We start from the raw sequence: 16,215 nt of genomic DNA, 5'->3' as shown, positions 1-16,215 counted from the left end.
CAGCAACAGGAGGGCACCTGGCTCAGTCGAGACAGCTCTGGAAGAAAGGCAGAAGAGACAGAAGAAAGGCAGAGTGAAGGTTAAAGACTCTGTTCCAGTGCATGCTGCTTGCCACCTCTGTGCAGGAGCAGAGTGCCCTGTCCAAGCTGATGGCCAAAGGTTTGAATTGCTCTTAGGCTGATGAAAAATGAACTTATCTGGACAAGTGAAAATGGCAGCAAACCTCCATGTCATCTGCTCTACAGAAATGACTCCCTGGTCAGAGGGAGGCTGAGAAGACAGGAGGGAGACATTGAGCCTCTAGAGACTGTCAAGAAATTGAACACAGCACTTGAGCACTTCCAGTGGGGAACTCCAAACTGTTCCCAGCTCAGAGATTTTTGTATTTCTATAGTTCTCTTAGTTCTTGCCACTAAATTTATGGGATATGCAGGTGCCACCTGACTACAACTTCCTTTTAGGTAGTTGTAGAGAGTGATGAGGTCCCCTCTAAGTCTCCTCTTCTCCAGCCTGAATACCCCCAGCTCCCTCAGCCTCTCCTCATCAGACTTTCCCCCCAGCCCTCTCCCCAGTCTGGTTACTCTCCTCTCACCCTTCTCCAGCACCTCAAGATCCTTCCTGCAGTGAGGGGCCCAGAGCTGCACTCAGTGCTCGAGGGGCACTCACCACTGCCATGTCCAGGGCAGACCATCCCTGGTCCATCCATAGTGGCCACACTATTCCTGATCCAGGCCAAGATGCCATTAGCCTTCCAAGCCCCTTGGGCACACTGCTGGCTCCTGTCCAGCTGCTGTCCCCCAGCACTGCCAGCTCCCTCTCTGCCAGGCTGCTCTCCAGCCACTCACCCCTACTCTGTAGCCTGCATGAGGTTATTGTGGCCTTGTTGAACCTCAGCCCACTGGCCTCAGCCCATGCACCCAGGCTGGCCAGGTGCCTCTGCAGCATCCTCCTACCCTCCAGGAGATCCACACTGCCTCCCAACTTGGGGTCATCAGCAAATTCACTAACAGTTGACTCCATGTGCCACCATGACTCCTTGCTTGTGTTAGCAAGCAGACTAAGCACAGGAAGACTCAGGGGGTTGTCCCTTTGCCATTACATTTGGTCCAGTTCACCTCATACCTTTTTTTTTTTTTTCCTAATACTGTAAAATATTAAATCCTCTTTACATTTTCAACCTGGAACTAAACAACTCCATGGTTCAGTGTGGGCTAGGGACTGACTGCTAGGTTGCAGCCCTGCAGAAAAGGCAAACAAGTTGGAGCTGTGTCAGCAGTGCTCCCTTGCAGCAGTGCTGCTAACCAGGGAAGGGATGCATTAGGGTGGTAGTGTGAGGCATTTAAGAAAAGCCACAAAGTTGTAGTCCTCCAGGGGCTAGACAGCTGGACCCAGAAAATTGTAATTTTGTTGTTCACAGGATCACAGGATCAGAGGATGTTAGGGCTTTGAAGGGACCTCCAGAGATCTTCCAGTCCAACCCCCCCTGCCAGAGCAGGACCACAGAATCCAGCACAGGTCACATGTGGAACGCATGCAGACAGGGATGGAAAGGCTCCAGAGAAGGAGACTCCACAACCTCTCTGGGCAGCCTGTTCCAGTGCCCTGGGACCCTCACAGTGAAGAAGTTCCTCCTCATGTTGAGGTGGAAACTCCTGTGCTGGAGTTTCTATCCACTGCCCCTTGTCCTGTCCCAGGGTGCAGCTGAGCAGAGCCTGTCCCCTCCCTCTTGACACCCTGCCAGAGCAGGAGCACCTAGAGCAGGTCACACAGGAACACATCCAGGCAGGCTTTGAATATCTCCAGAGAAGGAGACTCCACAACCCCCCTGGACAGTCTGTTCCAGGGGTCTGTCACCCTCACAGGGAAAACATTTTTCCTCCTGTTTTCCATGGAACTTCCTATGCCTCAACTTCCACCACTGCCCCTTGTGCTGGCATTGGGCATCACCCAGCAGAGCCTGGCTCCAGCCTCTGGACACTCACCCTGCACATCTTTATCAACAGCAATGAGGTCACTTCTCAGGCTCCTCCTCTCCAAGCTACAGAGCCCTCAGCTCCCTCAGTCTCTCCTTGCAAGGAAGATGTTCCACTCCCTTCAGCATCTTTGTGGTTCTGTGCTGGACTCTTTCAAGCAATTCCCTGAGGTTCTTCTTGATCTGAGTGGCCCAGAACTGGAAACAATATTCCAGATGTGGCCTCACCAGAGTAAGGCAGAGGGGGAGGAGAACCTCTCTTGACCTACTGACCACAGCCCTTCTAATCCACTCCAGAACGCCATTGGCCTCCTTGGCCACCAGAGCACATTGCTGGTTCATGGTCAGCCTCCCATCCACCAGGACCACCACCATCAGTATGGTTAAGACATGGTCCTCAACCTATCACATTCTGTTATTGGGATCTGTCACCATTTGTCTTAAGTTTTCTTGATCATCTCAATCTGAATCCCCAGAGGCTGTTACTTCTCTGGGACAACAGAGAAGATGAGAACCCTGCTAGCTTTTCTTTCCATACTCTTGGACGAAGTATCACAAAGCAGAGCCTTCCCCACCTGATTTTCAGAAATTAGATTTTCTTCACTTGTGACCATGGGGGATAAAGTCTGGGGGTTTCCTTTCTTTCAGCTATTTCCTAGACACCCACATTTTGCTAGATATATGATGTGAAGATTGATGTGGGGTTTGGATACTACTATGGCTCACTGCCCCAGATAGTCTCTACTGCCAACTTCATAGCCTTTTAGGCAGCTCCATGTCCAGGTGTAGCTTTCAGTGTGCTGGGAAGAGTGACCCTGCTTCTTATCACTCACCCACTGCAGCTGGCAGAGATGCAGAGCAGCCTGGAAATAGAAGGGGAAGGGCTAGAGAGAGTCATCTGTGAGGTCTGAGAAGAGTGTGGGGGATGGAAACATCACTAGGTGGATCCTTCTTTGAAAATGGAGGAAGAAAAACTTTGGGCACAGTGAGCAGTGCCATGCTGAGTCCTTGTCAGGAGCAAGTGGTGGCCTTGCAGTGACCACTGGCAGAGTGAGCTCCCTGCCAACCTGTTGCTTGCAAATGTGTGGCAGCAGCAGCAGCAGATCTTGGGGATTAAAGTTGTCAAGGAAAAATGAATGCTGAGCTTCCAAGAGTTTCTGGGATTGAATCCTCATCTTCAGTACTACTCAGGATGAATATAGTTCTTGCCTAATTCTTAGAGACTTTCCTGTATGAGTCATTGTTCACAAGAGAATAGCAGCTTTATACACAGATGGTTGCAGAACAGAGACACCATTGAGAGGAAAACACTGAGACATCTATGTCCGGCAGATACAGGCACACACATACACACAGATCAACAGCTTTATCCACAGAAAGCAGTCAGTCCTGCTCAGTGTGTTCAGGCAGGGTCTCTGCTCTTTCATGACACAAGAAATCCCTGATGGAATTCAAGTAATGAGCAGTTTATGCTGAAGAGGGAAGCTTAGTGTCAGTGAAATATCAGTGTCCAAGCGAGCAGAGCCAGAGGGAGAGTGGCTGGAGGACTGCCTAGCTGGATTGCTCTTCTTAGCTGGCCACAGGCCCAGTTCTCCATGGGATCAAAAGAAAAGATCAGATGCTGTGGGACCCAGCAAGCTGTTGTAGATGATCTGCAAGTCCAGATCATACCACTAAGACTGACAATAGGTCAGAGAGAAGCAGGTTTGAAGCAAGATTTTGGTGCTTCCATCAGTCCTTTTGAGATGTTTTCCTGCTTTTCTAGTGCCTCTCCAGGTGATATTGGACAAGTCCCTTAAGGCTCATAAAGTAGGTGATTCATGGCCACATCTCCACATGCAGGCACCTTCCAGGCCAATGGTTCAGGTTTGGACACCAGCAAACTATAACAGCATAAAGGTCACTGCTGGCATGTTGTGCTTGTGACTGTGGGCCAGCGTTGCCTCAGATGAAAGAGGCAAGGGACAGGTTCCAAAACATGGTGCCTGCACTAGAAACCTTTGCTACACAATGTTGTGGATGCCAGGAGTTTGCCTGGACTTCAAGAATAACTGTCCTAGGTAATGGAAACGAGCTCTTCAGTACAAGATGGCCCTCTGAGTAGGGCAGATCTGAGCTATCATTTGCTGGGAATCTAGAGGATGCTCTGCAGAAACAGCTCTCTGCACCAGCCCTGTGTGCTGGACTGCTGCTATTAGATATTGCTGGAAGTGGGAAGATAAACCAGACAGATCTGTGGTCTAATCCAAAACTAATTTTTCTTCTGTTGCTGTATAACTCCTAGAGGTTGAAACCCAAATGGCCACAGCTTGTGTGTTACTGACACCAAAACTGTATGATTTATGGACAATGCATTTCTTGCTTTCAATGGCTTTTACAACAACTAAAATTGTGTGGCCCAGAGCTGGAAGAAGAGAGGACAAAGCTACATTATCTGCTCTAATGAATATCAGTGCCTAGGGGTCACTGAGGTGATCTAGAGTCAGGCCTGTCCTCCTTGTGAGCATCCCGACCACCAGGAAGTGCCCTGGATATGACCTGCATGCTTATTTTGCACCAAGAGGAACAGCAGTGAGATGGGACTGAGGGAACCTTTCTCCTGGAATTCTGCAGCCAGCTGATTGCAGCACATTGCTGTGGCTTACGCTTTGCAGAGCCCCCAGGAAGAAAGCCATGAGCACTGAACTGCTGGAGACCAGGCATGGCATCAGCACACCGAGCAAGGGGGTTGTGACTGCAGCCTGCTGTTGCCACTCAACTCCAAGGCAGAGAGTCAGAGTGGTGACTCACATTTATATGACCAGACACCTGCCTGTCTTGTGCCAGGGTGGGACCTGCCCTGCCTGTCCGTAGGGAAGACATTGACTGGAAGTATGTTGATGTTATCAGAACAGTTTGTTATGCTGTCTTCTTCCAAGAAAGGAATGAATGGAAGCAATCAGCTCTCCAGGTGAATTATCCTGGCAGGCAAATCCAGATTAGTGTCAGGTGAATCACCACAAGCTGTTTGTTCATGTCAGATGAGTGCCCATTTATAGGCAGAGACTACATTTTTTTGTGTCTGACTCTGAAATAGGAGGTGCAGCTCTGGGCACTGCTGTGACAAAAATGACTAAACCTTTCCTGGAACATCAGAGTGGCCACAGCCAGGCAGGGCACTGCATGTCTGACCTCATTTTCAGAGCTGACCTTGCAGAAGGGGAGTTCTAAGGTGAGCAGAGCCACAAGAAGCATTGCTAAAGGCAGATATCAGAGGTAAAGCCAATCTGTAGCATTAAGGGATTTTTTTTTTAACTGTGTTTGAATCACATATTTGATCACAGGAACATGAGTCACAACTCTTAAGTCCTCTCCTTGGGACATATGAGGTCCTGGATGCCTAAACTTCTGAGTGTGTTGCTCAAGAGAATCTCTGAACTGCAGTTAGGTGGCCAGAGGGGGAGTGTTCAAGGCAAGCACTGCTACTTTGGGTTTCACTCCACCCTGTGCATTCTCTTGGAGGTCTGTCAGGAAGAGAAGCTGGTGGAAGAGAAGCTCAGCAGCAGCTGTCAGTGTGCCCAGAAAGCCAACCAGAGCCTGGGCTGCATCAAGAGAAGTGTGGCCAGCAGGCCAAGGGAGGTGATTCTCCCCCTCTACTCAGCTCTGGTGAGACCACACCTGGAGCTCTGTGTCCAGTTCTGGAGCCTGTATTACAAGAGGGATCTGGACATGATGGAAGGTGTCCAGAGAAGGGCCACCAGGATGAGCAGAAGGCTGGAGCACCTCTCCTATGAGGACAGACTGAGAGAGTTGGGGCTGTTCAGTCTGGAGAAGAGAAGGCTCTGAGGTGACCTTCTTGTGGCCTTCCAGGATCTGAAGGAGGCTACAAGAAAGCTGGGGAGAGACTTTTTAGGATATCAGGTAGTGACAGGACTGGGGGGAATGGAATAAAGCTGGAAGTGGGGAGATTCAGGCTGGATATGAGGAAGAAGTTCTTCCCCATGAGAGTGGTGAGAGCCTGGAATGGGTTGTCCAGGGAGGTGGTTGAGGCTCCATCCCTGGAGGTGTTTAAGGCCAGGCTGGATGAGGCTCTGGCCAGCGTGATGTAGTGTGAGGTGTCCCTGGCCATGGCAGGGGGGTTAGAACTGGCTGATCCTTGTGGTCCCTTCCAACCCTGACTGATTCTATGATTCTAAGGGTGAAATTTCCTTCTGAGCTCCTGTATCTGTTTTTGTCTTGGCTGTTCAAAGCATTGAGCATTGAAGATACAGCTGTTCAGCACTGTAACAGCTGGAAGTATCTTTTGTGTATAGGCTCAGAACATTCCTCTCCTTTGTGTTACTCATTTGGATTTCAAAGGTCATTTAAAGATCCACTGCTGCCTGTGGTTTCTTTTTATTCTCTTTCTTTCCAGGTTCTTGGAATCAGGAGATCTCCTGGTGTTGCTGTGTCTTGCAAGCAGGTATGGCAAATCAGTTCTCCATGTGAATCTCCAGTCCATCATGACTAGAAAGCTCTCCCATGCACCTGTCCCAGCCCTTTTGCATTTAGAGCTCTGCAGGAGCTTTTCAGTGAAGACAGCAGAAGCACTTTAGCTCTTTTCCAGGGGCTAGGCAGACTGTCAGATGTTGCTTTAAACAAGCAAAATATTGACTATGCTGCTTCTACAGCTTTCAGGTGCAAACTTTCTCCTGTTATTCCCAAGATGTTCTTAGGTCCCTCAACAACCCCATGGATCAGTATAGGTTGAGGGCTGACCTGCTGGAGAGCAGTGAAGGGGTCCTGGTTCAGGGAGGCTGACCATGAACCAGCAATGTGCTCTGGTGGCCAAGAAGGCCAATGGCATCCTGGGGTGGATTAGAAGGGCTATGGTCAGTAGGTCAAGAGAGGTTCTCCTCCCCCTCTGCTTTACCCTGGTGAAGCTGCGTCTGGAATATTGTTTCCAGTTCTGGGCCACTCAGATCAAGAAGAACCTCAGGGAACTGCTTGAAAGAGTCCAGCACAGAACCACAAAGATGCTGAAGGGAGTGGAACATCTTCCTTGCAAGGAGAGCCTGAGGGAGCTGAGAGCTCTGTAGCTTGGAGAGGAGGAGCCTGAGAAGTGACCTCATTGCTATTGCTAAAGATGTGCAGGGTGAGTGCCCGGAGGCTGGAGCCAGGCTCTGCTGGGTGATGCCCGATGCCAGCACAAGGGGCAGTGGTGGAAGCTGAGGCATAGAAAGTTCCATGGAAACATGAAGAAAATGTTTTTCCTGTGAGGGTGACAGAACCCTGGAACAGGCTGCCCAGAGGGATTGTGGAGTCTCCTTCTCTGGAGATATTCAAAGCCCACCTGGATGTGTTCCTGTGTGACCTGCTCCAGGTGCTCCTGCTCTGGCAGGGGGGTTGGACTGGATGAGCTTTGGAGGTCCCTTCCAGCCTCTGACATTCTGTGATTCTGTGCTTCAGGGAATCTGCTCATCCATACAGGCCTTGTTTTAGTGCTGTCATTTTAAGCTCCAGGTACAATCTGTACAATCATGGAATAAATGACTTCTGCCTGGCTAACCATAGCTGGGGCTCTTCTGCAGTGTTGCATGAACCTGGCTCTTCTCATTCCCAGGCAGCATTTCAGTGACACTAAGGTTTATTGAAAAGTTGTATGTCTAGAACTGAGGTTTTCACCCTAAGCTCTTTGGTAGCAGAGAGGAGGGGAAAGGTCCTTTGGTGGTGAGACTCTAACACAGAATATGTTCATGTGACACTAATTCTGGAATTGATTTCCCATTGCTAAGTGGAACACCCTGCTAGAACACATGACAGAGTGGGTGTGACATCTGTGATGGCTCAGGAAGTAAATTCTGGGAGATCTTACAGCCAGAAGGATTGTTTTGATTGCTGAGTCAGATCTGCAGAGTGCTGGCCAGGGAACACCTGCATCCAGCCAAGATGCTTCAGCTGAGCTGGAACAGATGAGCGAAAACAAGGCTGAGATTGAAGGCTGACCAATTCTTTCCACAGCCTGGCACCCTTGAAGCTGAAATTCTGCATGTTGCTGGGATTCCAGCTTCTGTAGCTTCCATCCTGTGACTCTGGCTCCAATATCTTTTGGTACATTGTGCTGGTGTGAGCTCTGACTGGGGTTTAGGAGCTCAAATGACAACAAATTGAGATTCCTCCCCCCTCCCTTTTTCCCAGCAAGGCAGAGAGGGAGGAAAGGAAAAAAAAAAAGGGATAGGGGAGAGGAGAGGTAAATTCACAAAAGAAAAAAAAAGGGTAGGGGAGGGGAGAGGTAAATTCACAAAAGAAATAGTCTGGAATCGGTTTGGAAGTAGAAGAGGTAAGTTTTTAACAACTATATATATATATATCTAGCAGTAACAGGGAGGGGTCACAAAGGTAAGGAATGAGGGTAAATGGGAAAATAGACAAACCCATGCCTGGGTGGCCTTGTTTTCCCCTGGATGCCAGTGGATTCAGTTGGCAGAAGCAGGCCCTGGGCAGTGGTCAGTGCAGGAGGCAGCAGCAGCAGCGATGTTCCTTCGAGGGGACGAGGCAGGAGAGAGAGCAAGCAGTGAGATGTCCTTTGATAGGCCTGCTGGACCAAAAGGGGGAGTGGAACAGACCAGCTTTGAGCCAGGGGACCCTTTCTCCTGGGGGGGGAAGGAACCAATTCCCACCTTGGATGGGTGTAACCCAGCACATACATAAAAAGAGCTTTCTACGCTTATAAATAATTTTCCTCGTAGACAGGAAACATGAAACCTCGCATCATCCTTCATGGTAAAGGCAATACATGCTGCAGAAGCAAACTGAGGTCTAAGCCTTTGGTAAGAGCTGCTCTCTGTGCAAGAAGGAGAAGTTGAGGAGCAGGACCAGACCTATCTCAGGAGAAGCTACCATGTAATTATCTGCCTGACAATAAATCAGAGACAAATATTGAAGTATTCTGGCAACATTACACAGAATCACAGAATGTGAGGGGCTGGAAGGGACCTCAAAAGTTCATCCAGTCTGACCCCCTGCCAGAGCAGGATCACCTAGAGCAGATCACGCAGGAATGCATCCAGACAAGTTTTGAATATCTCCAGAAAGGGAGACTCCACAACCCCCCTGGGCAGCCTGTTCCAGGGCTCTGTCACCCTCACAGGGAAAAAAATTCTTCTCCTGTTTCCATGGAACTTCCTATGCCTCAGCTTCCAGCATTGCCCCTTGTGCTGGCATCGGGCATCACCCAGCAGAGCCTGGCTCGAGTCTCTGGGCACTCACCTTGCACATCTTTATCAACAGGAACAAGGTCACCTCTCAGGCTCCTCTTAAACATACGAAAAGTAACATCTAGTGTGAAATTCCTTGTTGAATATGAAAGCTCAAGCTTAGAATTTGTGTTCTACCCTAGGCAAAGCTGGGTTTGTATATGCTGAAGAAAAATATAGGTGGTTTGGTTCAATTCCAGTTCTTGCTGTCTATAAATGGCACTGCTAGAGAAGACTGCTGGGACATGTCCCTGAACGTGTGCCATGATGTCAAGTCTATTGCTTTTTGCCAAGCAAGGCACAGCTGCTGTGATAATAGCACATAATGGATCATAGTTCAATAGTTATCAGCTTAAATACTTTTCAAAAGGGGATGATTTTAAGCAATTTACCACAAATTCAGAGAATCAAAAATAAAACTGTGGAAAGCAATCCAAAAGTTGTTGAAAGGATCCTAAGAAAAAAAAAATCAACCAAAGAGCTCATCTCAGATTGCTGCTCAGCTTCTCTGAATGAGGGACAGCTACATCCAAAGTCACCTTCTGAAATCTTTGAGAGAAAAACTGCAGTCAGGTACCTGACCACTTACTTAAAGGACAAAGGGGTTGCAAATTTGTCAAACTCCAGGAAAAGGGAGGTAGAAAAGTGCTCTAATAAAGTGCCCCAGGCCAGGGGACACACACATGGTGTGGTACATTATGGGCACAAAAAGTTGTTCTGAACTTGCTCCTCAGTACTGGTTGCAAAGCAAGAACAGCTCAAAAGGAGAAACAGGAGGCTCTTCCTCCATGAAAAAAAAAAAAAACCAAAACAGATCTCATGGAAGAGAAAGGAATCTGAATCTCAGAAACAAGAGAGATCATATGGGAGTTAATGGTCAGCTGGGGTCTGGGAGCAGGCCTGAAGTCACAGCAGTGTGTCACAAAGAGTGCAAGCCTTGGGAGTGACTCACAGGAGTCCTCTGGAATAGAAGCTGCATGTGCCTGAAAGTGCAGAACTCAGCCCAGCAGCTGCCCCCTTGAAGGAGCTGCCGAAGCAGGAGGCTGTGCATACACGCAGACAGGTGGCACACCTGACTTGCCCTGCTGTGGTAGGTCATGGACACACACCCAGGAGCCAAGGGAGTTACAAACAGGCAAGGAGCATTGCAGGCAGGCTGCAGTCAGACAAACACCTGCATGCCCAAAAGTGCAGCACAGCAGAAGGGACTGTCAGAGCAGATGTGGCACACAACTGACTAAGCCTGGTGGAGTTCATGACTGGAATATGGCTTTGCAATGCAGACAGGGGGAACCACACAGCCTGAGCCAGCTCTCCTGCTCTCTGGAGCAGCATGCATGAGCTCCCCATGGATAGTAGAGCTGCACACCATGGATAGTAAAGCTGCACACCGTGGATAGTAGAGCTGCACTCTGTTTCAAACCTCCCTGAATGGAGGATCTCAGCACACCACAGAGAAATGCAGTGAGTGCTGCTGCTGTGCAGACACTGGACCGAGTCAGACCACACACCCTGAGTCCTGTGGGCTGCAGAGATTGAGAGTCTGTGCCACAGCCGTGGTGGAGTGTGGCACAGACTGAGGGGACTGATTTGTGTGTGATGTTCTGGAGCCAGTCACTCCTGTGGGCCAGCAAGCACCCCCGGTCAGTGCTCACACGTTGCACACCCCTAAGGCTCTCACAAATGCTCTGGAGGTGAGTGTGTGTTGTCCTGCTCACCCACAGTGCCTAGGAGGCAATCAAGTGAGCATGGAAGGAGATGTGTATGTGTCTGCTGGGCACATCTGACTCCCACTGGGCAGTGGGGGGAAGGACCCTCTCATGCTACTGATGTGATCATAGAATCAAGAAGGCTGGAAGAGACCTCAAAGATCATCGAGTCCAACCTGTCACCCTAAACCTCATGACTATCTAAACCATGGCACCAAGTGCCACGTCCAATCCCCTCTTGAACACCTCCAGGGATGGTGACTCCACCACCTTCCTGGGCAGCACATTCCAATGGCCAACCACTCTCTCTGTGAAGAACTTTCTCCTCACCTCCAGCTTAAACCTCCCCTGGCACAGCTTGAGACTGTGTCCTCTTGTTCTGGTGCTGGTTGCGTGGGAGAAGAGACCAACCCCCTCCTGGCTACAACCTCCCTTCAGGTAGCTGTAGACAGCAATGAGGTCACCCCTGAGCCTCCTCTTCTCCAGGCTAAACACCCCCAGCTCCCTCAGCCTCTCCTCATAGGGCTGTGCTCAAGGCCTCTCACCAGCCTCGTTGCCCTTCTCTGGACATGCTCCAGCAATTCAACATCTTTCCTAAACTGAGGGGCCCAGAACTGGACACAGTACTCACGGTGTGGCCTAACCAGTGCCGTGTACAGGGGTACAATGACCTCCCTGCTCCTGCTGGCCACACTATTCCTGATGCAGGCCAGGATGCCATTGGCTCTCTTGGCCACCTGGGCACACTGCTGGCTCATGTTCAGGCAGCTGTCAACCAGTACCCCCAGGTCCCTTTCCACCTGGCTGCTCTCCAGCCACTCTGACCCCAGCCTGTAGCTCTGCATGGGGTTGTTGTGGCCAAAGTGGAGCACCTGGCACTTGGACTTGTTGAATGCCATCCTGTTGGACTCTGCCCATCTGTCCAGCCTGGCAAGGTCCCTCTGCAGAGCCCTTCTGCCTTCTAACAGATCAACACCTGCTCCCAGCTTGGTGTCATCTGCAAATTTACTGATGGACTCAATCCCCTCATCCAGATCATCAATAAAGATATTGAACAGGATGGGGCCCAGCACTGATCCCTGGGGGACACCACTAGTGACAGGCTGCCAGCTGGATGTGGCACCATTCACCACCACTCTCTGGGCCTGGCCCTCCAGCCAGTTCCTAACCCAGCACAGAGTGCTGCTGTCCAAGCCATGGGCTGACAGCTTGGCCAGGAGCTTGCTGTGGGGGATGGTGTCAAAGGCCTTGCTGAAGTCCAGGTAGACTACATCCACAGCCTTTCCTACGTCCACCAGGCTGGTTACCTGATCATAGAAGGAGATCAGGTTGGTGAGGCAGGACCTGCCCTTCCTAAATCCATGTTGGCTGGGCCTGATTCCTTGGCCATCCTTAAGGTGCGCAGTGATTGCCCCCAAGACAGTCTGCTCCATGATTTTCCCTGGCACTGAGGTCAGGCTGACAGGCCTGTAGTTCCCAGGTTCTTCTGTCTGTCCCTTCTTGTGGATGGGTGTCACACTGGCCAGTTTCCAGTCTTCTGGGACCTCTCCAGTGAGCCAGGACTGGTGGAAAATGATGGAGAGAGGCTTGACCAGCTCATCTGCCAGCTCTTTCAGCACCCTAGGATGAATCCCATCAGGTCCCATGGACTTGTGAATATCCAAGTGACTCAACAAGTCTCGAACTAATTCCACATGGATTTCAGGAGTACAACACTGCTCCTTGACCCTATCGACCAGCTCAGGAGACCAGTTATCCTGAAGTCCTCCTGCCTTACTGTTGAAAATGGAGGCAAAGAAGGTATTTAGAATCTCAGCCTTCTCCTCATCCTTAGTTACAATGTTACCCTCCACGTCCAATAAAGAGTGGAGGCTCTTCTTGCCCCTCTTTTTAGCATTAATATATTCATAAAAATGCTTTTTGTTGTCCTTCAAGGAAGCGGCCAGTTTAATTTCTAACTGTGCTTTTGCCTCTCTAATTTTTCTTCTACATGATCTAACAACATCCTTAAACATATCACTAGTTATCTCCCCCCCTTTCCAAAGGCGATAAACCCTCTTTTTTTCCCTTAAATCCTTCAGGAGCTGCTTGCTCATCCAGGCCGGTCGTCTTCCCCGCTGGCTCGTCTTACGGCATGTAACTGCCAGTTCCTGTGCCTTTAGGAGCTCCTGTTTGAAGTAGGTCCAACCATCCTGGACCCCCTTGTTCTTAAGGGCTGTTACCCAGGGTACTTTCCGAATAAGTTGCCTGAACAACCTGAAGTTTGCCCTCCGAAAGTCCAAAGTGAGGGTTCTGTTACTGCTCCTCCCTATTTCCCTGCATATTGAAAACTCCACTATCTCATGGTCGCTGCACCCTAGACAGCCTCCAACCATCACATCTCCCACCAGCCCTTCTCTATTTGAGAACAGCAGATCAAGCAGAGCCTTACCCCTGGTAGGTTCACCTAAGAGCTGCATCAGGAAGTTGCCATCCATGCACTCTAGGAACCTTCTGGACTGTCTCCTCTCTGCTGAATTAAGTTCCCAGCAGATGTCTGGTAGGTTAAAGTCCCCCACAAGGACAAGGTCTGATGATCTTGAGACAGCTTCCAGCTGCTCATAGAATATCTCATCGGCCTCCTCGTCCTGGTTGGGTGGTCTATAACAGACTCCAACCAAGATGTCAGTTTTGTGCAGCCTCCCTCTGATTTTAACCCACAAGCATTGGGGAGCACCACTCTGGAGGTGAGTGTGTGTTTTCCTGCTCACCCACAGTGCCTAGGAGGCAATCAAGTGAGCATGGGAGGAGATGTGTATCTGCTGGGCACATCTGACTCCCACTGGGCAGTGGGGGGAAGGACCCTTTCATGCTACTGATGTCTGAATACGGCAGCAGGTTTGTGTGCTACTTTTCCTCTCCCTGCCTGCCTGTTAAAGGTGCAGGCTTGGATCCAGCTCTTCTGTGGCTTCATCCCTTGCACACCACCCTGGTGTGAACCTTACACATGCAGAGGTGAGCCTCTCCCTCTGCTCCATGTGCCACCTGTGCTGCTGCTGGATGCCACAGCATGCAGCTTGCCAGCCAGCCTGTGGCACAGACACAGAGCAGGCTGCTGTACACACTGGTGCAGTGTCACATGTGTTACCAATCCCTCCAGGCACTGTTCAGTGACTCTCTGGCATGTGGGCACACAGAGGCACGCACAGAGCCAGCCTTGGCACTGACACACAAACAGATGCCAGCACAGTGTCCCAGGAGCACACCTACAGGTCAGGCTTCTGGAGTCAGAAACTCAGCTAAGTGCCACCCATTCAGGGGCAGCCATCATACAAATGCAGGGGTGTGACACAGAGCTCAAGGGCAGTGCTTACACACCTCCTGGGAGGGCACACTCACAGCTGAGTCTCTCATGCTCACAGCTGTCTCCTGTGCAGGCAGGGCTGGGTTCTCACACATGGCTGTGAGACAGTCACACACAAACACCTGGTGCAGAGTCACTCGGGGATGCTGCCTTTCAGGACATGCCAAGAGCTCTAAGCAAGCCTTGGACACACACACCCTGCACGCACCCACACCTGGCTTCCATCTGCACCCCCACAGCACTGCCTGTGCCCACACAGCAGCTGTGTGTTACCTGTGTGCAGTGAGTCAGCTGTGTGCAGCTGGACAGACACACACCCGCACAAACCTGTGTGCACAGACAAGGTGTCTGTAACACACAGGGGAGTCACACAGAGGGGAGACACACAGAAGGGAGTCACATGTGTGCTGCAGAGCGAGGCAGGCACACACCCGAGAGCAGGCATTCAAACAGCACACACAGGGGGTGTCACACACAGCTGCACAAGGGTGACATGGACCTGGTGCCACACAGAGGGTGCAGCTCTTACACAGAGGTGTCACACAGATCAGATGTCACACACACAGTGCAGCTCTTACCCAGAGGTGTGACACAGATCAGGCTCACAGGTACAGGTGGCACATGTGTGACATGCTCACTGCAGTCAGGCTCAGACATGGAGCGAGCTGTGCCCCATGTCAGTGCTGCAGACACAGGCGCTGGGGCTGTGTCACACAGGTGTTTCACAGCTGCTTGGCGTGTCACACAATGGCTTTCAGCAAAGTGTCACACAATGTCTCTCATCCCCCACACTTGGCAGTGTCACACATACATGCTGTGTCAGGCACGTCTCCCTCACACCAGAGTGTTCCCTAGCACACACGTGGCGTGTGGCACGTTCCCACAGACACACACCCAGGGGTGTCTCTCACACAGTCTCTCGCACACTTCAGACACATTCACAGCATCACAGGATCAGAGGATGTTAGGGGTTGGAAGGGACCTCTGGAGATCAGCAAGTCCATCCACCCTGCCAGAGCAGGACCATAGAATCCAGCACAGGTCACACAGGAACACATCCAGATGGGTCTTGAAAGTCTCCAGAGAAGGAGACTCCGCAACCCCTCTGGGCAGCCTGTTCATTCAGTGTCATCTGACACATGGGTGTTGGTGTCACAGGCACAGTCACTCTCGAGTGCTGACATGGGTGCCACTAACAAGCACCCATATGGGTACCACTAACACACACAGAGGGTCACACAGTGTCTGTCCCCAGCTTGTGGTGTCTCTCACACACGGGGTTGTGGAGCACATGCGTGTCACAGGTGGTGTCTCTCAAGCACACAGTGTCTGTCACATGCAATTCCTCACACACAGGTTGTGAGCACATTGGTGTCACATACAGTGTCTGTCGGGCACACAGTGTCACACACACATGGAGTCTCTCCCTCCCTCTCACAAACACGTGGTGTCACTCAGGGTCACATATGGTCTGTCCCATTCTGTCACACACGGTGTCACTCAGGGTCACACTCGGTCTTGTCCCGTTCTGTCACACTCGGTGTCTCTCAGGTCACACCCGGTCTGTCCCGTTCTGTCCGAGGCGGTGTCCCGTTCTGTCCCAGGCGGTGTCCCGCCGACACGACATCCCGCACGGGCGGTTCTCGACCCTCCTCGGCCCGCCTCTTCCCGCCTCTCGCCCCCTCGCCCTCCGCCGCATTCCCAGCCCCGCCTCTCCCCCGCCCCGAGCCGCGGTGCCCGTGGGCGCCCGGCGCCGGGGCTGCTGCGCTCCCGCCGCCCGCCGCGCCCCCGGACCCGAGCCGAGCCGAGCCGAGCTGAGCGGTGCCGATCCAGGCCGAGGGGGGCGGGCAAGGGGCGAGGCCAGAGCGGCCCCTCCCGCAGCCCTGCGCGCCGTGGGGCGGGCAGCGGCGCCCCGGGCGGGCGCGGAGGGGCCGGGGAGGCCGGAGCGGCTGCGGGCGGAGCGCGGCCCGCGGCAGC

Source organism: Indicator indicator, chromosome 29 (assembly GCF_027791375.1).
Source record: "Indicator indicator isolate 239-I01 chromosome 29, UM_Iind_1.1, whole genome shotgun sequence".
NCBI classification, from domain to species: Eukaryota; Metazoa; Chordata; class Aves; order Piciformes; family Indicatoridae; genus Indicator; species Indicator indicator.
This window is presented reverse-complemented; position numbering follows the sequence as displayed.